Here is a 22,148-nt window from a genome sequence, read left to right on the forward strand (position 1 = left end):
GAAGCACCCCTTATATTCTCCTGTGGTGATCCACTTTAATCATTTATTTTTCTAAAGATTTAATCTCTGTATTCAGCTTTTTATTTATAGCAACCAAGTTGGAAATTGTAGAACTCTTCTGAGGCATTAAATTAAATCCAATTATTAAACAGAGGTGCATGTTTAGATCTTTTTTGTTTGTAAAACAATCATAGGAGCTGATATAAATTTGGAAGATAAAACCATGTCTAAATTAAAGGACCTCGAGTATTTAAGAAGGTGCATTCTCCAAAAATGATTTTAAAAGTAACAATCTAAAACTGAATACATTCAAATAAATTATCACCATAGAAGTTATCAAACATACAAGTCATATTTTTTTGAGGAATTGAAGAGCCACCAGTAACTCTCCCAGAACTGACAGGTGAACAATACTACTGTGAGGGAAATAATGGAAATAGGCACAGTCCCAAATGTACACTCAATAGTAATCAATTTAGGAACAAAACCTTATAAATTGTTGTATGTTGCATTTAAAACACTGCACATGATAGAGGATCCACAGCTAACTCTATTGGTCCTGACCATTCACGTTTAAGCTATTTTTTCGAAACTCCTGGTCTGTGAATGACTTGGACTTCATCATTTAAGGAGATTATCATAATAGCAGAATCAACAATGAAGACTTTGTAACACTTATGGCATCATTACGATGGCAGGCGGACAATGTCCACCCGCCACCATAATGGTGTGCGGGACCGTCCGCCAGAAATGCGTCGGTTCCGCACCTACAATTATGATGCCACCACCACTGTGGCGGTGACACCCCTTATTCCCAGCCTTGTGGCCGGCAGTGCTCACAGCACCGCCCTCAACAATGCTGGGAATGCAAATTGTGCATTTGCATGCACAAGGTGACATGCACCGCACGGTGCCTACCACCTTGTCCACGCCAATGGTACCCCCTGAATGTAATCCCTCCCCCCAACACCCTGGGTGCCCACAATGGGCCCCCAATAGCAGAAACCACATGCCTTTTCATGGCAGCAACGGCCATGGATAGGCTGCTCACTGCTATGATCATATTATTGATGGCGGTGTCTTGCAGACACCACCAACACGTTTTCCATCCAGTCGACGAGCCGACCAGTGGAAAAGTGGTGGGCGGTTTTTCTGTCTGCCGTGGACCCCGAGCCATCCTAATGTGGCAGGGGGTCACTGATGGCAGGAAGGCTGGCGGATCACACCCACTGGGCCGGCGGCGGGAGCGATCTGCCCGCCATCCTAATGGGCCGGTAAGAGTGATGTTTTGTATATATTATCCCAAAACAATTCTGACTTCGGCAGTCTCTCTGACATAATATGGATGACTGTAAATATTTGTTCCCACTAGAGTCGGGGGGCACAAATCAAAACAGTCACTACAAGCCCTCACACAGATACTAGGCACAGTCCCAGAGCTGTAAATAAATTAATCCTCAAACAAGTGCCCATATCTCAGCCATCCTCTGCTGAAACCAAAGCACGCCTGATGTGCATGCTACTCAATTGCAGATCAGCAGTGAAACATGCGCTGGACATCACAGACACCATCCTTACACATGAGGTAGACATTCTAATCCTGAATGAAGCATGGCTAAATGTTCCCTCCTTACCTTCCCTTGACCTTCTAGTGCCACCTAATCATGACATCATTAGATTAGATAGACCAAGCAGATCATGCAGGGGTATCCCCTGCATACACAGAAGCAATGTCGTAGTGAAACCGTCACATAAAATGAACATATCCTAATGCGAATACCTCTACATTGATATTCTGAGCCATAAGTATCCAGTGTGCAAACTGCACACGATCTATCACCCACCAAGTGATAACATCACTTTTATTGAACAAATGATGGAAACCATCCCAATCAGCACAGAACAACAAGAAACCCACATCTTCCTTGAAGATTTCAACCTCCACTGGAATGACCCTAATGACGAAGCAGTAAACAGCCTGAAAACCTTCCTAGCTGACATACACCTGACCTAATTCTGTGACCTTCTTGTAACTTGGATTTCATAAAAAGTGATGTTACAGTAGCGATAGGGGCCTGTAAATATACCCCTCAATTTCTTAGACCAATTCCAATCTGGTTTCCACCATGGCCACAGCACCTTATTGGCGCTCACACGCATTGTTGATGATACTCTAAAAATGTTGGACCAGAATGAATCCTGCCTTATTATCCTTTTTGACCTCTCATCATACTTCGATACTAGGGTTCCCTGAGGGGTCTGCCCTCTCACTCCCACTTCTTAACTTATTCACCCCAAACAGAATTGTTACATTTATCTAACATCCACTATCACATGTACGCAGATGCCACCCAACTTTACTTAAAAACCTAGTTTTCAGAAGATATTAGGTCTCTAAATGCAACCCCACAAAAAACACAAAACTGGCTGACTAATAACCACCTGAAACCAAACACTCTCAAAACAGAATTCCTCCTAATTGCCACACCCAAACATTCACCGGACATCGCAGAATAGATTAAACAATTTTATGCCGTAGAACGCATGAACTATGCTCCAGGACATGATTTATCGGGTAGCCTGCACGCATGCATAATTCACACATATGCTGTTCTATGGGTTGTTGTCCACCTGGAACCTGTGGTTTTCTCTCTAGAGGATTTTCTTATGCCTTATCCCTCCTTAATGATGGTGTTATTTTTTTACATGATGCCTTGATTATTTCAAAGAGCTCTGGTACCCTCAAGGGTCATGTTTGGCTATATATAGGTTTATTGTTAAATAATTAAGAATAAGTAGATAAATATGAATCTTCATACCAGCCTTCCTTATCTGTATGGAGTGATGATGGCGTAGTACTTTAAAGGTGACCTGTCTTGGTTCATTCAGCCTGGTTTACTTTTTGATGGTGTTCAATGATCCTTAACCACTTCAAAATGTGGTGAAACGTTTCCAGATTTTTATGTCAGTGTCACAAATCCTCAAATTTAGGTTAACAATATATTTTCATATGGAGGAAAAATTATTTTTAATTCTTATTTTCTTTTTACTAATTTCACAAAAAAGAAATTTCGGGAGGGTATATCTCAATCCCCATGAGTTATGTTTAATAGGTATTGAATATGAAGACCATCCCCTCCCAGAGTGAGTTTTTTTTAACAGGGCTTCTTTAAAGTATAGTGTCTGTAGACCTCGGCCAGGATACAGCTCTCTCAGGCGTTTAGCACAACCTTAGTGCCTCTGCTTCCCGATCCGAGCCAAGCCTGGTTTGAAGTCAGCCCCTGTCTGCTTTACTTTTTCTGACACTCCTGCTCGCTCTTTATAAATTCCTACAAGCCCTTGGCCTTATTTAGCATTCCACTTCTCTATTTGGTCTCATTGGTAGTCTTGATAGAGTCCTCTTTTGCCGGTTTATCGCCGCCTTTTTCCTGCCTTTTCCCACCGCTGCTGCCCCCGCGGTCCCTCCCCCACTGGTTCCCAATCCTAGCTCCCGCCTCCCAGCTGCGTCTCCCTCCCTCCTCCCCTATTTAATGGCGGCCGCATGCAGTGGGCGTGCGGCTGGCGCGCCAAAGGTTCACCAAAGGCTATACCGTATGTGCCGATCCGTGACCCAACCGCGACCAGCACCAGGACCTCTGATACTCCAGCCCACCAGCACTGCACCTCCTCGGCTCTACACAAACTCATCACCGGCAAGAACTTCAACTTCAAGCTCTCTTCAACTCTCGACACCCAGGGACCCTTCACCTGTTGTAACTGCCCCCACTCCTTCACCTACACCGACACCAATAACCACCACCTCCCTCCAGCAACAACTCCACTGCACCCCAAACCATGGGATGCATCCTCCTCAATGTCCGCTCTCTCCACAAACACGCAGCGGAAATCTGGGAGCCCCTCAACAGCTCCGCCCCGGACATCGCCTTTCTCACTGAAACCTGGACGAACACCGCCTAAGGCCCAGACATCGAGATTGCCATCCCTGAAAAATAAAAGTTCACCCAGAAGGATCGCCCCAACCGCCCTGGGGGAGGAATCCCCATTGCTCACAAGAACAATCTACGACTGAGCATGTAGCGGGAATTTGGTTCTCCTACAGAACTGTGCATAGAGATTTGGAACCTCAGTGAATTAGGATGGCCCAAAACTCACCTCAGTACCCAAAATCCACTTACCGAGCTAGCTACATTGTCTCATTGGTCATAACAAACTCCCAATGTTTAGACAAACCAGAACATGAACTTAGAATACCTCAGGTATCGTGGAACACATGAACACTCTTTCGCTATATAACCATTTCAAACCAGAACGTGGAGTAAATGAGGACACGTGCATAGTTGAAATATTTATTTACTAATGCAGGGTTCTCAAACACAGTATCTTAAATAATACCAGCAAACATATTATCAGAAACAAAGTTATCAGCATAGTTACTAGTCCATAAAAAGCGAACGGTGACGGCATACTAAGCTGCTGAAATGAATAGGAATTAACAACACCTATTTCTCACCATCCCTAATTAGCATATTATATTATATCTATTAAGGTCTCTTTTGGGTTTTAGCAGGGCGGGCCCATACCTCTAAATCTCAGTGGCAGAGGATCACATCATCTTCCACCAGCTCTCTGCATGCGAAGCACCATCAAGTGTGTTGAATGTTTTTAGCAAAGCAATATTAAACCCGCTCAAAGCCAGATTCAGGCAACAGCTGCATTTCTGTTATGTCTAGGAAGGTGCGAAGATCAGACCTCACAACAACACTGTGTATAGTTATCCCCGGAGACTTCAGCACTCACTGTGGAGACAGTGTACCAAGCAAAGCTAATATCAGAGCAATAACATATTATTTCTCAAGTAAATCACAACGCTCTTCTAGGTTGAAAGCTAAAATAACAATTATGCGTCATGTGCAAAATGAAGCAAAAGGAAAAATGGTGTTTAAACATTTAATAAGCTCATGCTAACTTAACACAGTATATAGAAAAGAAGTAGCTATATGACACCCCCCAATGATCCAAGCATGGTTAAAATAATGGTAAGGTGAGACCAGAATAGGGGCATAACATGAAAGCAGAGTTCAATAATAATGAGCCAAGGTAATTATCAAAAGCATATATGATGGCCTTACAGCGGCCAAAGAAAAAATGTCTAAACTTTTCAATTCAAGGCCCACTTTCGTTCAAGTCAATAGGCCTGGGATGTCAAAAAATTGTTTGTATGCAGAAGGCACCCCAAAAAAATCAGGAACATGCTATTAGCAAAAGTTCCGAAGGCTTCTCAGGATAAGACTGAATATGCAAAATACGCAGCTACAGCCTCCAGCATGAAATCACTGTCATCATCCGAAAACAGTTCAGCCATCCAATCAAGTAGTGGGAAAGAACATACGTGCTCCTCCAGCACTGGATCCTCTAGCATCATCAGAGGACAACTCGGTGGGTTCTCTAGAAAGCTCTGTGACAAAAACTCATGTGCTGCTGCGAGTATGTCCCAGTGACCCATTAGTCCATGAATCGCTGCCAAGGCCATAATCCTTTCGCCAGAACAAATCAACTCGTGAGCAACTAAGGGACTCATCAGATGATTAAAATCGACATCTGGAGACACTGTCTTGCAGACACCCAAATCAAGGGCCCAGTCGAAATCGCAGCTCAGGCAATGAAACACAGGCTGGACGCATGTGAAATAGGAAAACTGAAACAATAATCCAAATGCCGTGCTTAAAGTCGCAAGCGGTAGTGTGCCATAGTAATCAAGCTTTCAGTTGCGAAATAGTGACAGGAGGGGCTGAGCGGCTTCTAACGCAGGACGGGCATCCATGTTTAATAAAACAAAATATCACCAAAACGCCTGCAGCCAACGCTAGCAAAACAGGGAAGCCACCAAACAGGCTTGAAAATATAGAATGAAAAAAGGCTGGGATGACTCCAAATATTTTCTCGAAGGAAGTCACGAGACCACTGCTAACTATTTTAAAAAAGTGAGCGAGGCCAGAAGTGGAGGAGGCATTAAAGATTTGATGAACCAGCTTGCTGAAATGTAACGGTAAATCAGTATTTAAAAGCGCCTGCACCTCTGTGCGCGTGTTAGCTATGTGAAGGACAAATGTTTCACGGGCCGAGCTTAGGGCCACCTCTTTTTGAGACAAAAGGGCTCTTATTCTACTCATACCATTGAACTCTGCCTTCAAGGTTGGGATGGGCGGCCAGATGGAAACATCTGAATTCCCATGTGTAGGAGGATACAGAATGTTTTTGCAACACACTACACATTCTGTTACTGTTACCACATAAGCGACACCTTTAATTAACCTGCAACAGTCTTCGTTATTCAACAGTAAATAACTTCCGTTTGCCAGTAATGTGAAACGATAGCATGAACCGCAGTACCCTTCAAAACACAGGCTAAATTTGGCCGGTCCTGGTTACAAGAACCGTGCAACTGGATGTGTCTGCATACTAACAAATGATCAGGTGACTGTGCATTCTTCCCCCTTGAGATAAACCTCCTTCTCATCTTTCAGGCACCTATAAGTGAATGGTAGGGACCATGCCTCATGGAGGAACGAGCTACCCAACGGTTCATATCTACCTATCGCAATATAGCGCATACAATTTGTAAATTTGTACAAGGCAAATGGTAATGTAATCAACCCGTGGATAAGCCACATGGCAGCAGTGTCTTCAGCCACAGAGAACGGCAAAGATTCCAACTTCTCAATGTGTAACATGGAAAAAGATGCATCACGCATTGAAAGCATGTGCTGTTTGTCTGTTAAATTAAAAGGGGCAAAGAGGGAGGACACGTTCATGTAATTCCAAGGCACCCTACCAGCTTAAAGCGTCTGCAGGGTCCAGGTAAATTGCTTAATGGAACGCAATTGATTTTGACCATGATATAACACAGACACTTCATCATGTACAATATCAACAAGAGAAGATACAATATTATTCAACGTGTAAATGCGTGAAGAAAGCATGTTAATACTGTTATCCACAACTGCAAGCACTTTCTCCAAATTAGCTTGATCAATTGCTCTAAGGCGTTTAGCAGCCTCGATCTGTGAAAGTTTCCAGATTTCATTGTAAACCGCATAAATCCATCTTTTAGATCTACCATTAGCCGGGCCTTTTATAAAATCATTTAAATCTACATCATCATTCAGCTTGGACAGATGTAATTTAACTGCAGCCAATGTAGAATGTTGAAGCCACGCGGATCAGGCCTGACTTGTGTAAATCCTTCTGCTAAACCCAGAAAGCGACGTTGGCAAGAATCAGAACTTCTGTGCCACATCAGCCAACCCTTCGGATTCAAACTGGATACATTAAAGGATGAATTGTGCAACAATGTTTGCAATTCTCTAATGGAAAACTGTGTAAAATTATTCCAACCGGAAAATTCTTCCAAATCAGGGATAGTAGGGGTATTTAATTTTTTAGAAGTAGCCAATCCAGAGCATGTTGTCTGGAAAATGGTAGAATTTAAAAACAACATATGATTTGGGATGAGACATGCACGGTGCAAAGCCTCAACGCCTTGTATCTGCCAACTTTTAGAACCCCAAACTGATTTAAGGTCAATGGTTTCCTTCCATAACTCGTAGCCCTCTACAGCTAACTTGTCTAGAAAGGACTTCGAATACAACAATTTAGTATTGGTAAGTCTAACTTTGGGCATGGACTTTTGAGTCATTTTAAAATAAAAGGGCCCTGGACTTGATTGATAAAAGTCTGTAAAATAAGTGTACTTTTTCAAAAATGTACTAGAGCTGCATTGCAACGGTGCTGGACAATGTTCCCACTGTGTATAATTTAGAATACCCCTTCTGGAACTCGTCTTATGCAGATAATAGTTGCCAAAATGTTGAAAGCAAAATAATTCACCATAATTAGCAGAATCTAAATATAAATCTTCAGCATCACAGGCAGCATAAAATTTCAAATCAGAGAATAATGATTCTACAGCCTGAATATCCCAATCATCAGAACGTATGTTTTGTTTCACCACATCCCCCATGTTCACTCTGAGCACATTAGGAACAATAACCACTTCAGTAGGGCCATGGATTTGAAATCTAACGGCATCCCACACAATCCCATCAAGCACAGGCCAAGCAGTGATGTTAACAAAACTCAAGTCTCTCTTCAATCTGTGTGCAGAATGTGACAAGGAAAGGGGAGCCAAAGTTCCATTAAGATGCTGAAAGCATGTTCTCTCCTCGACATAGTGTCCCTCGATAAGACGGAAAAAATAAAACACAAAACCAATTGACATAAAAAGGTAAATCGTAAAAAGCACCAGCCAAATATATGTCCAAGGTGCGATCAAAAAAAGTTTTTAAAATAAAGTGGCACAAACTGCAAAACGTGAGGTTTTTTTTCGAATGCACTGAAACAGAGTCAAAGGAGAATTTGGTTTCCGTGGCCAAACGTGTTTGCAAATCAGGCATCGATAAATCAGCAGGATAGGCGTAATCTAGGTCATCAATGTCATTAACAGGTAAAGTACTTAATAAAGGATTGGAAATAGCAGGCATCTCAAGGGCCACTTCTTGCTCAGCATTAGAAGGAGAGGCCAAAACAGAATTTCTCACAATCGAAGGACATGAGACTGCTGGTGTCATGCTATGAAGAATCGGCCACCCTGTGTATCTTGACATTGTCAATTGAGATAAACCTGTTTTCCTTATGACCTGGAAGTGGTGGTAAAATGACTGTTCTTGTGCCCTTCACTCCAAGAACGGGAACAGGAGCTCGATAGGATGGACCAAAATCTTTCTTGTTATCGATCTTCTCTCGAACAAGTTCTCCAACTTTGGGTAGCCAGCCAACTACCGGGATCTGCAACACATTATCCGATGTGGAGGGCAAATGTTCCTTTGCAGGACTGTCTCTGGTCTTTTGTAGATCCTGTAAAACATTGCAATGTTCATCTATGTCAAAGGCCGTGTCTTGGGCCACGCAGTCTAGACCGTCGAGGTCAGGGACATACATCTTGATACCAAAGAGAATTTCGTACGGGGTCCGCCCACCCAGAGACCTTCTAGGGAGATTATTAAGAGCACACTGCACGCCATTGAGATGGGCCAACCAGTTTCTGCCAGTGCCTATAACTCGTGCTATCAAAGATTGCTTTAAGTCACGGTTCATTCGTTCCACTGCACTATTACCCTCAAGTCTGTAAAGAGACGAAAACTTGACTTGGACCGCCGACGAAATCATAGCATCCTTATAAGCCTTAGAGGCGAAAACCGGACCCTGATCCGAATGGAAGGTACCACAGGCAAAAATACCTACAAAGACACGCAAATCTCTTATGACAGTCCGTGAATCAGTGCTGCGATGGGGCCAGACCCACACAAAGCGTGTGCATGAATCAACTTCTACTAAGATGTACTTATACGCAGTATCAGAAGAAAAAGGACCGCAGTGATCTAAATAAATGCAACCCAGTGGTTTATTAGATATGTACAACTGCGTCTGAGACGGACGCGCAGCAGTCGAAGGCTTAATCTGCAGGCAAATGTTACATTGAAGGACATAATCGCGCGTCTGTTTTTACAGTCCCCGCCACCAGAAACGTTGTTGTAGCTGAGTTACAGTGGCCGAGACGCCTGCATGCGCAGACGCCACACCCTCATGCACCGCTTCAATCAATGTAGCCCTGCGATCCAAGTTGGGAATCAACGGTTCTCCAAATTCAGGAATTTTCACATAAGGAACCTTATCGGGACTTAAGTGGTATGTGTACTTCCAAGGGAACCCCGTAGGATATTCACCTCCCTTCTCAGTGGCAGCTACAGCCGCCAAGATGTCATCATCTATTTTACTTTTGGACCGTGTAACAGCTGCAACTAAATATTTTGATACTGCTGACTTCGCCGCTTCATCAGCAAGCGAGTTACCGACAGCGTGGACTCCTACGCGCTGATGGCCGAGAGTATGAATCAGCCACTCGTACCCAGATCATCTTATGTTTTATTGTGCTACCTTTGGAATCACGAAAGCCATTCTGAATCCAAAAGAACAAGTTTTCATTGTAGGACTGGACACAGTAGTAAGAATCACTTACGATTAAAGTCGTCACACTAGGATCTGCGTACTCCAATGCAAGCATCAGAGCACGAAGCTCTGCTAATTGTGCGGTGCTGTCCCCTAGTGTCTACGTGTGCACGACACTGGAATTGAACTCATTGTTCACCATGGCGCCGTCCACAATGGCGCATGCGGAAACGTAGGCATCTTTAGAGCCATGCGCAACCTGCGCCGAACCATCAGTGTAAATGATGCAATGGAAATCCTCCAAAGGCCGCATTGCTAAAGGAGCCGGATGAACGACTTCATACTGTAAGTACTCCTGCAACCGTAATGAGGCGTCAAAAATAAACGTGACATCCTGGGACGTGAAGGATACAGCCCATTGAATCCACGAGGGTGCAAAGCTTTGGAATTTGGTACACTGGCTTTCGTAACTGCCTCCAAGGCAGGACACGGGGTAACAACCAACATGCGTTTTCCCTGTGACAGGGCACGTTCCTTGAGAATTTCCATCTGCACAGCCGTTAAACCTTTCTCCACAGTGTGACTTGTAAGCAATAGGTACTGTATCTCCCTCGTTAAAAGTTAGGTACGTGAAACCCACCGTCCCAGGGATAATTCTTATCACCAGGTTGGTTTGGTTATCACGAGTCTGTAAGAATTTACAAGCGAGCAGATCAGCTTGCAAGGATTGCAGTATAGCTGAATGCTCAGGCAGCCAGCATGATTTGGAAAGCATGGTTGTATCAAAGCATACAATGGCTTGATACGCTGGGCATATTCCGGAATGTAAGTCTTCCCGAAATTTAATAAGCCCAGTAAGGATTGTAACTTTTTCAGTGTTGTCGGAGCGCACAGCTGTGCGCATTTCTCCAGGAAGTGAGGAGCTAACCCTTTTCCTTCATTGTTGAGCTCGTAGCCCAGAAACAACACTGTGTACTCTGCAATGTGCGATTTTGCAAAGTTAAATATGTAACCCATATTTGCAAAGGTACAAATTATTCCGTTGACACGACACAGATGCTCCCAAAGCTCGTCGTCTGTAAGATATATGTCATCCACATACGAACAAGCATCTGGGTCGATTCTCTCTATAAGAGAGACAATGCGGGCAGTGAAAATCCCAGGACTATTCTCATAGCCCATAGGCAAACGTCGAAACTGTGAGTTGACACCGCCGCAAGTAAAGGAGGTCCATTTGGAACTTAGACCATCCAATCTATGGGCATAAAAACCATTGGAATTGTCAAGCGTGGTTTTATATCGCTTACGCACAAGACTATTCACTAGGGCAGAGCCGTGAGTATTCTGTACTGCACAGTTACGGCAATGCGAGTTTAAATGCCAGTAATCTAACACCAAATGATACGAACCGTCTGTCTTGTTTACAGTAAAAAGAGGGTTATTCATCGGTGACACACATGTTTCAATTACACCTTGATATTCCAATTGTTCAAGGATTGCCGCGACGGAAGCTTTGGCTTCACGTCGTATGGGATATTGAGGTTGAGGCTGTGGCTGAGACCGTAAAGGAATTTTGTGGCTCGGGGACAATTTATCCCAACCACATTGATTGTGGTACACAGTCGGCGCTAGAGCCAGAGCCCACTCTTCTGCAAAATGCAGCGCATCCTCTTTCGAGACTGTGTTCGCGAAACTGGGGAGGATTACCTCCTCCCCTGGCGGAGATGCGAGAACAAAAGGTGGGGGCCAGTCAGCCTCAGAAAGCAAAATGTCATACGTAGACGAAAGATTTTCCCAAAAGACCTCTCTTATGATTCGCTGTATGTCACCTTCGATTGCAGGACAATTTCAAAAAGTTTATCCGGGGGAGCAACTCTTGTATCAGCTGTTTCTATCACAACATAATCATCAGTCGCTGTCACCTTCAGTAGTGGACGCAGGGCCTCTCTCACTATGGTAATCTCCGCTGCGCTGTCTAGCAAGGTCAGAGCCCATGTCAGATTCCGAAGCCGCGTTCTCACTATCTGTGACATATCGATGCACTGTTAAAGCGCGACTTTCTTCTTGGCAAACTGCGGTCTCTTCGGCATAGAGCCTTCCTGCTTTCCAGCACCGTTTTTCGGGCGGGGCTGGTCACGTCCTTGTTGGCCACCCAGCCCCTGCCGCCCCCTCCACCACCGGTCGTCGAGGCCGATGAGTCCTAAACGGAACGAGGAGAGCATTGATCAGAAGCCTTAAATTGATCAGGAGATGTAATCATTGCGCGATTGCGCAAGTCATAAACACGTTCCGATTGCGCAGGCAACAGAGACACAGGGCGAGAAACCTGTGTTTGTTGTTGTTGCTATTGCTTTCCCTGTTTTTGTTCCTTAGGGCAATTCTGTTTGTTGGACTTGGGCTGAACATCCGTTTCTGAAGCTTGTCCCTGGGGTTGCTTTTTCTCTTTGACAGAAAAAGGCTTAAGACCCTTACTATTGCGACCCACGGTTTTATAAGCCGCCACAATACTTTTTGCCAACTGTCGGGGTTTCTGGGCATTGGGAAGCACCGCCAAAGCATTGGCAACCTGAAACTTCAGTGCATCCCCCTTGACATTAGCAAGGATTAGATCACAAACCACATCAAAGGTGCCACACAGGCGCATACCCAATTCTACCACAGACTCCGGTCCGTGATCATCTTCAACACGTTTAAGGACCGTGGGCAGCACTGCCATAGATGGATTGCCGTAGCACCTCGCATAGACAGCTGCAAAAGTCTTACCCCATGTCTCACAGTCAACGAGTTCAGGGGCCAAATCTTTCGGCAAACTAAGAGTAAGAATCTGGTGTTTTTCCCCAGGAGTCTTATTAGGAAATACAGCTTCCAGCTGGTCAAATTTCTCGGCAAGCCAGAAAGGAAAATCATCCTTATCCTGCGGTTTCTTGTCCATTACAGCATTGTGATTCAAACAGAGAACTGCTTGTAAACGAAGCACTATGCACACGTCCCCGTAGGGTATTTGATCAACCACACTTATCGGTAGTTTTAACAATTATAACACTGTTTTCAAACAAATTTTAAATAAAACATTTTTTAAAGTACCAAACAATAATATGCAACCAGTCGGATGCAAAACATCTTTTGTTTAATCGAAGTTTTTCTTGTCTTGAGATTGATGCTTCAATCTTGGTACATTACTTCATGTACATACATCTTGTCAGTAGCTCCCAATGCATTTCGGTATGACAATACCTTCGTCAGGGGATGCTCTAAACAGATACAACAATAGTAATCAGAACCGTCAATGTGGGACCCCACATTCCACCATATACAAATTTTCATAGTTAGCAAGTTTGTCATAACGGGTGCCTACTAAGCGTGACCTCCACCACTGTACTATAAAACTGAAAATCACCACGTGTGACACTGCACACAAAATTGTAACCAAAAGCCATACCTGTCTGTATGTCGTGAACTACTGCTATGGGTTTCATGAGGTGTTCCTAAATAACAAAGCACTACGGTAACTAATCCAGTACAAAAGCACACCAAACCATTTCGTACAGAACAGGAATTTGCTCAACTTTATGAGGCTGAAAGCCAGACGCCGCCTACCTCTTCCAGTCGCATGTATCGCCCAAATGGATAAACGAGTGGTAGTCCACCTTCTAATCTTCTATCTCTGCAAAAAGTATAAGTTCTATGTAAATTCCTCACAAGCCCGAAGGTCCCTTACTCGCCCAAAGCCCCTCGCGTGTTACCGCTTACCTTACTATCTCGAGCCTAGACTGAGAATCTCCGTCGTGCGTTCACAAACGCCTCCTGCAACCCTCGCCTCTACACCTCGCTATCTTGTTCCGTATAAAAACTGAAAACGGACTCGCCGAACCGGCGTGGGCGCCATCTTAACCTAGTCTTTCAGTGTATCAATATAATGAAAACTATAACTGTGTTAATAAACGTGAAAAAACAAGAAAAAACAATATGAGAATAACAATGTAAGATCTGCCAATGAATGAGATGTGAAATACACCACTAAGTGAGCGCTAATTGTGACAAAGTTGCCTATTTAACAATACACATGAACCATAAAAATGACAATGTACAACGATACAATATTAATTACAGAAAACATGAAAATTCGATTTTGTCATTGAGACCCTGTGGCTCAAGCGTATTCAATCTGCGAATCCAGTATGTCTCCCTCTGTAGCAATTGACGATTGGTGTCAGCATGTTCTTCCTGATCTATGGTTTCTAGTACTGTGTAACGCAATTGAGGAATTGTGTGTTGTCTTTCCTTCCAGTGCATGGCTAGATTGGACTTCAGATTGCCTGTTCTTATTAGACTCTTGTGTTCGGTGATACGAACTTTTATTTTTCTAGAGGTTTTACCCACGTACACGAGCCCGCACGGGCATTTGATGGCATACACAACTTTGCTCGTGTTGCAATCTGAGGTGTGTCTTAGCTGTATACGTATAGGAGTGCAGGGTGTCAAACCTTACTGATAGATCCATTACAGCATTGACCATCACGGGACTGAGTTTTAAACCACCCTGTTCAGCCGGAAGCACTGCACCCCCCGGGGGGCTTCCCGGAAGATTACGGCCCATGTAGTGTACCAAGGCTCTAATCAAGGCAATTAAGACCACATGTAGTCTACGTAGTTCAGACAGATTACAATTGCCGTGTAGAGGATGAGGAGTAAATCCAGCCAAAACAGGCCAACTCGCGCCTGGAATGGACAAAGGACCTAACCCCGGAGCGCTTAAAGTATGGGGTAGGGCGCCACCAAACCAAACTCGATGCTGCCAAACATCAATAGGAACTTCCTGTGCTCTGTACGGAGCATATTCATTTGGTACAACAGAGGGATGTGTGTGTGGAACACACCAGAATTAGCGTCCACCTCTGGAAACGACACCCACGAATAAAACAGTTCGTATGGGTAAGCTGCATTCGACAAGCAAATATTCAGAAGAGCCCACAGACCTTATGGAACACTCATTTCAAGATGCAGCCCAACTCCATCACAAACATCATCACACCCATGCCATCACCTCCACTTCACGCTACTAGGAGACCTCAACTTCTACCTCAAAAAAGCACTTGGACCCCAACTCCGCCGCCCTACCTTACAACGTCCACACCATCGGACTGAAGCAGATTGTACCTGACGGTACTCACTCAGCCGGGCACATCCTCAATCCCATCTTCACTGCATGGAACTCTGTCACCTTCAGCCACACTTCTTACCTCCCATGGATGGAACACCGCTGTGTTCACTTCACCTTAAAATCCAGCACACCCGCCAAATACCCTCATCAGCTCAAACGCAGAAACTGGAACAAGATCTCCAACGACCAGCTCGTCTTCACCCTGAGGTGCTCCAATCCCTCCAACACCGTCGACGACCCTACAACCGACGCCCACTCTCTACACAACTGGATCACCAACTGCACCAACACCATCGCCCCCTCAAAAAAACTTCCAAATCCAACTCAAGAAAGCCCACTGGATTTCCACCGAACTTTGAGACTTTAGACGCACCTGCAGACAACTCAAAAAAACTGTGAGAAACTCCAAAACCACAACTGACCTCGACAATTTCAGCAACAGCGGCCATGACTAACTCATCAGACTCTCCAGGAAGGAAGCACTTCAGGACAGAATCGTCACCAATGCCCAATGCCCACAACAGCAAGGAACTCTTCGGCATCATCAAGAGTTTGCCCAACCCAACACCGAGACCACCGATATCCCTCCCTCCCTCCCAGGTGCTCTGTGACAGACTCAGCTCTTTCTTCCATCACAAAATCAGAACAATTCATGACAACTTCGACGTCAACAACACCCACGAGAAACCCCTTCCCACTGCACCCAGCAGCATGCAACCGACGCTTAACAGCTGGACCACAATCAGCATTAAAGACACTCTGAGGATAATTAGGAGCACCCACTCCGGAGACCCCGTGGACCCCTGCCCCCACCACCACATCTGCCGCAAAGTCTCAGACATCACCCCGAAGCTCCAATAAATCATCAACCGATCCTTTGAGACCGCCTCATCCCCGATTACTGGAAACACACTGAGATCAGCTCGCTTCTGAAAAAACCTTCAGCGGATGCCCTCAACCTCAAGAATTTCAGACCAATCTCCCTACTCCCTTATCCAAACACAGTCAGGGAAAAAGCCATCAACAGCAAACTAGCTGCCTTTATTGGAGAGAACAACATCCTCGACCCCTCTCAATCAGGCTTCAGGAAAAACCACAGCACTGAAACCACTCTCCTCGCAGCAACCAATGACATCCAGGCCCTCTTCGACAGAGGAGAGACCATGGCCCTCATCCTCCTCGAATTCTCTGCAGCTTTCGACACTGTCTCGCATCGCACCCTATCCCTCAGACTCCAAGAAGTGGGAATCCAGAACAAAGCCTTCAATGGATCCCCTCTTTCCTCTCCGGCAGAAAGCAACGAATCAGACTCCCTCCACCTGCGGAGTCCCACAGGGATCATCTATTAGCCCGACCCTGTTCAACATCTGCACGGGCCGCTCACAGCCTACGACAGAGCACATAGACTTAACATTACATCATACGCAGACAACACCCAACTCATCCTCTACCTATCCAACAAACCCAGCACCGCCAAACTCAATTTTCATAGCGGAATGGCAGCCGTCACCAGATGGATGAAGAGCAGCTGCCTGCAACTCAACACAGACAAAACATTGATAGTCATCATGAGCCCACACTGCCAAACGCCTGGAACGACAGCTGATGGCTCCCCACCCTCGGAGACCCCAGCCCCCACCAACCATGCATGCAACCTTTGGATCATCCGATACTCTGAATCAAAATGGACCGCCAGGTCAACACCATCAACTCCGCCTGCCACCACACTCTCCGTCTACTCCACAAGACCTTCAAGTGGATCCCCTTGAACACAGGAAAATCGTCATGCATGCCCTCATCCACAGCAAACTGGACTACGGCAAATCACTCTATGCCGGGATCAACAAGAACCTCACCGTAAACTCTAGAATGTCCAGAACGCTGCTGCCAGACTACTACCCAACCTACCACAACATTGCCACATCAGCCAACACCTGCGAACCCTACACTGGCTCCCTGTTAAGAAGAGAATCACCTTCAAGCTCCTTACCCATGCACACAAGGCCTCACACAACGCCAGACCCGCCAAACTGAACAACCGCCTCGGGTTCCTTGGACCCCAGCGCTCCCTCTGCTCGGCACAATTCTCCCTCGCAACGGTACCTCGGATCAAGCAAAGCAGAACAGGGGGGGGGGCAGCGCTCGTTCTCCTTCCTCGCGGTCAAGGCATGGAACACCCTCCCTCTCCACCTGTGACAGACTACATCGCTCCTCAAGTTTCCAAAAGACCTGTCTCTTCGATGGCAAACAGGGATCCTGCCGGACTTTCCGAAGCCACCCCGACCCCATCTCTCTTAGCACCTTGAGACCTGTTCCTGGTGAGTAGCCAGCGCTTTAAAAACTGATTGATTGATTGATTGATTGATTGATTGATTGAGATGTAATAAGAGCACTCGGAAAAGGTTGGCTAGTGCATAAAATGACCAGTTCACACTCAGAAAATCAAATAAATCTCATGTAATATAGTGTTAAACCCAGGGGGCCTAATTTATGAAGGCCTTGCGCCGCCGGTGCGTCAATTTTAACTTGGGAAAAAGTGACGCACCGGTGGCGCAAGGCCTTCATAAATAAGGCCCAGGGAACATAGGGTTTGGTGCTAAGTCAAACCATAGGAATATTTCTTCATAAAATTACACAGGATCACTCCACTGTGTAGTGATCAATAATAAAAAAGATATTCCTTTCCACACATAAAGATAATATTATTGTGTATTTTTAAATATAGAACATATGCAGGATTATAATATGAAAAGCTGTGCCACCAAAAACTTGTTCACTAGGTAGCTCAAACTACATAGGAAGAATGAACCTGCGTGCCTTGAACCCAGGACCCCAGAAATAACTGTCCGTGTTGGTTGACTGATTTCCTGCTTGAGCTACAGGGGCACACCCCCGAGGCCTTTCCCTGTAAGTGTACAGTTGACCAGCACCAACTGATCATGCATGAACTCTGCTGTTGGCCTCTACTGGAACGCTTCCTAACCCGCAAGAGTGCCCCCCAGGTCCTAGACCCTATGCTGGTGTTAAAGTGCACTCCCCCAACTCTAAAAATGCAAGAATTTGACTTCAGGGTAAAAACTAGGGTTTCTGGGCTCTTCAAGCTGAAAATAACAGTCACCAGTCTCCTCCTGAACACAAGAGGATTTCATCTAAAGCTAACATGGGTCATGCTTCTCACTGCTGATGAAACCTTCCTAGATACAGATCCCGGACTTCACCATTTGATGCTCTTAGCATCCAGAACAAATGCAATGCAAAGTTCTGATTGTCTACCGGCTCTTCGCACCGATGATGAGTGCACCACCAAAGGAAATTTTCTACTGAGTCTCAGGACTTCAGCATCCTGCCGTTGACGAGCCTCTTTCTGGATCCAGCCTGCAACCCGACTAACAATGACCTTGTCAAGGAGTGCTTCTAACCTGACAACAAGACTAAGTTATAAAGTAAGCTTACCTCCTGGATCAACCTGGCTTTTTTATATGAACTGCGCTCCATTGCGATTGACTTTCAATTTTTACTTTTAACTGTTCCAGCTCGACCAGATAACGGTGATTGGTGATTTGTGCTTTTAAGCACTACTTTTGCCCCTCACCCTGACACAAATTGTGTATATTGTTTTAGTGGAGCTCTCACTCCTCTCAACTAATAACCCAATTTCTTACAAATACTAATTTCTTAAAGCAGTATAGGCTAGAACAGCTCTTCCTTCACTAAATATGTCCACATCAGGAAATACACGCTCAACATTTCAAAATTGACATTTTCACTGCTGCAGTACTAATGGATAGGTCTAATTTTCCACCTGAGTCTGTTTTATATCATCACATATGGGCACATCAAGTTTTGGTTTGTTTCTTGCACAAGCTGCTATTTTTCAGTCTGAAAAACCACGCAACCCATGGTCAAGTCAACTTAATGAAGTGATTGTTACTCAAGATTGAAACTTCTGCAATGGGGGATGGTGATATCCCATATCTGGCATGGAAGGCAGCTATTAACAAGCAAATGAAAGTAACTTCCTGGGAACAGCACTTACTCACCATTGAGTGTCGTAGGTTGGTACAGCCTCTAAAGGATTTTTATTATGTTGGGAAGCCCCAACCTACTTTTTGGATCCCATTATGCAACTACTCGGGCTCAAATCCTTTATATGGGAGTGCTTGCACTACCAATAAGGGATTTTAACCAGCGTTGGAGTGGCTGAGGGTGCAACAATAACTTCAACAGCCCTTCCTTTGAAACAATGTCAGTTATCAATTGCATCATTCATAATAAGTACTGGGCTACCTGCTCAACAGTCGGGTTGTAATTAAGATTGTATTCAGAGAATGGTGTCCCCCAGGATGGATGCTACTCGTTTGTCAGGTTTAAACCTTCTTAGAAAGATTGCCTTTGCATTTTCATTTTTGCAAAAAGAAGATTACTTTTATGGGTACCCTTGCATTTTTGCATTTCCCTCTGGAGAGGGAGGCACCAGAAGGACAGGCCTGAGGTCACAGGAGGGACACCTCCAGTAGGCATCAAGCATAAGCGGGTATACTGGAGGCACTGGGTAGGATAATGCTAGTGTGCAATAATCATTTTGTTGCTCTTTATTGTACTGCTCCATTGGTGCACTTGGAAAGGCTTTAGGCATTAATGTAACTTGGTTCACCATATTATGTAACTTGGTTCACCATATTTACAAAACAGTCTAATGTATTAATTGCCGACCTGGTATTGTGAAAATTTGTATACGGATTATGAATTTTAGTGGTTATATAATTATGTTTTATCTTATGAATAACATTGTTTATTTTAGATTTGCTTAGAAAAATGCACCTGGCGCTTTAAATAAGGTATATTGTTAATTAAGTATTTTGAAAAGTGTAGAGCATCATGTTGTTTCTCTTCTAAATTGTTATGGTTTTAATCAACTATATGATAAATGTAGTACTTACTTACTTACAACTTTTGGATACATTTACAACATGCCCATTATTCCTCAAAATCGTCATGCAATATGCAGCATTTGGGCATCCCCTGTTTGCACAATTTACTTCCTACAGTGACTGAAGGGCTCGATCCTAGTTTATCCCTACATCTAAAGGGGGAGGGTAGAAGTCAGGACTCAGGAAGGCCACGCGTTTGATGGACTTCTAAAGAGGTACAAACCATATTCATTTTCTTATATTTCAAATTCCTGAGTAATCACGAGCAAAGCACATGTGACACCTTAGTCCATGTGGAGGAACAGGGGATTCCAGTATTCTTAAGGGGAAATAAGATGCACATTCAAAATTATTATTGTCCCAGAAGTCCACGAGGATAGGGAATGTGCATTGACTGAAACGTAATGCGCTGCATGAGAAAACGAATGAATAGTTGCACGCATGGTGCCACCTTCCACCAACTCTGTTAAGTTGTAACACTAATACAAATATGGTACCAATGTGATTTATTGGAGCTGAAAATCACATTAACTTTAGCTGTGGGAAATGATGTTAGGCTTTCTCTTCAGTGAGATGGATGCATTCGTACCGGGGAATTATTAAAATCATAATTCACAGGAAAGGATTTATTTCAGGTACTACTCGGTAGGCTGCTCTGCAATGACTCCACAATTTCTTAATCCATTGCATGCCTGGACCTTCATGACTGGTAACTACATACTCAAAAAAGAACTTTATTTAGGTGTTATTGTGTGAAAACGAATTATATAATGGAAATAAAAGAGGTATTTTATGAGAGAAATTGATCAACATATGTGCTAAGGCATGCTTTAGTGGTTACATAATTGTACATTCCTTTCTTACTTCTGCTAGTTTATTTTATTATTTACTGAGAAAGGTGTCCACTAAGGGATGTGCTGTAAATCATTACTAGTGTGGTGCATGAGAAGATGATGGACATGGAGGAAGCCAGAGTGTGGTGTGGCACCAATTGGGAGAGGAGGGGAGGAGCCAGGTCATGAATTGTTGTATAGGCTAAGGGGAGCAGTTTGAAGTGTGTTGTATATTTGGCAATACCCAACATACTTGTTTTTGCTAAGCAGGGGTGGGGGTGGTCTGTTCAGGTGAAACAGAGACCGCTTTACAAAACAAACAATTATGGCATGAGGAGAGAACTCCTACTTTGGTAGCCACAGCATCAGTCTCTTGCAGTCATGTAGCTTGCTAAACTTGGATACTGATGACGGTTTTGGCAGCATCACCAAGAGGACATTGGTGGAGTGTGCCTATGTTGAGGAGCTGAAAACCATCCTCTGTAGTGCTGGAACTTAATAATTCTCCTAATTTTCTCACGGAGAAAGGGTGTCAGGTGGAAAAGTGAGGGAAAAGGAGAGGATGATGGGGACTTAGTAGACAGGTAAGTAGAGAACGTGTATTTTCAAATAATCTTAAATTAAAGTTCACAGGCTTGTCTAGTTTTTAACACTATAATACAAGCACACACATTCAACACGCAACATGCAAAAATTAAAGAAACAGGCACATGCAATAGGATACATGCACATCCATGCCTTCAGACATCAAATACTAAAACAATGAACCAAGCTATAGCCATTTCCCAATGCACAGCATCTTTACCTCATTGTGTAACAGAGCTGTATACTGTGCAGAACGTCGTCCTAATATCAGGATGTGGAGTTGAACTGATCCTGATTAAATAACTCTGCACTTCTAGACTGTGTTTGCATTAGGCTCAGGAGAGTCCCTAGATTAAGCACTTGTGCATTAAATACAACTTTACAGAAAGGCATTTGCTGTGTACCGTGTCTGGGGTCAAATCCCCGAACTAGAGTTACCCCAGAGAGTAAAATGAGGGAAGACTGACACCATTCAATTTAAAAATGATACAAATTATGTGCATGAGCTGAGAAAACAATCAATCCTTCAAAAGTTAAAAGTGTAAGTGCCACACCTGGAACCAAACTCTGCATGCATGAATTGTGCAAGACATAGCACACACCTCAGCATGTGGGGCAAGTGTACCTTTCAAA

The sequence above is a fragment of the Lissotriton vulgaris genome, chromosome 1_1 (assembly GCF_964263255.1).
Source record: "Lissotriton vulgaris chromosome 1_1, aLisVul1.2, whole genome shotgun sequence".
NCBI lineage: Eukaryota > Metazoa > Chordata > Amphibia > Caudata > Salamandridae > Lissotriton > Lissotriton vulgaris.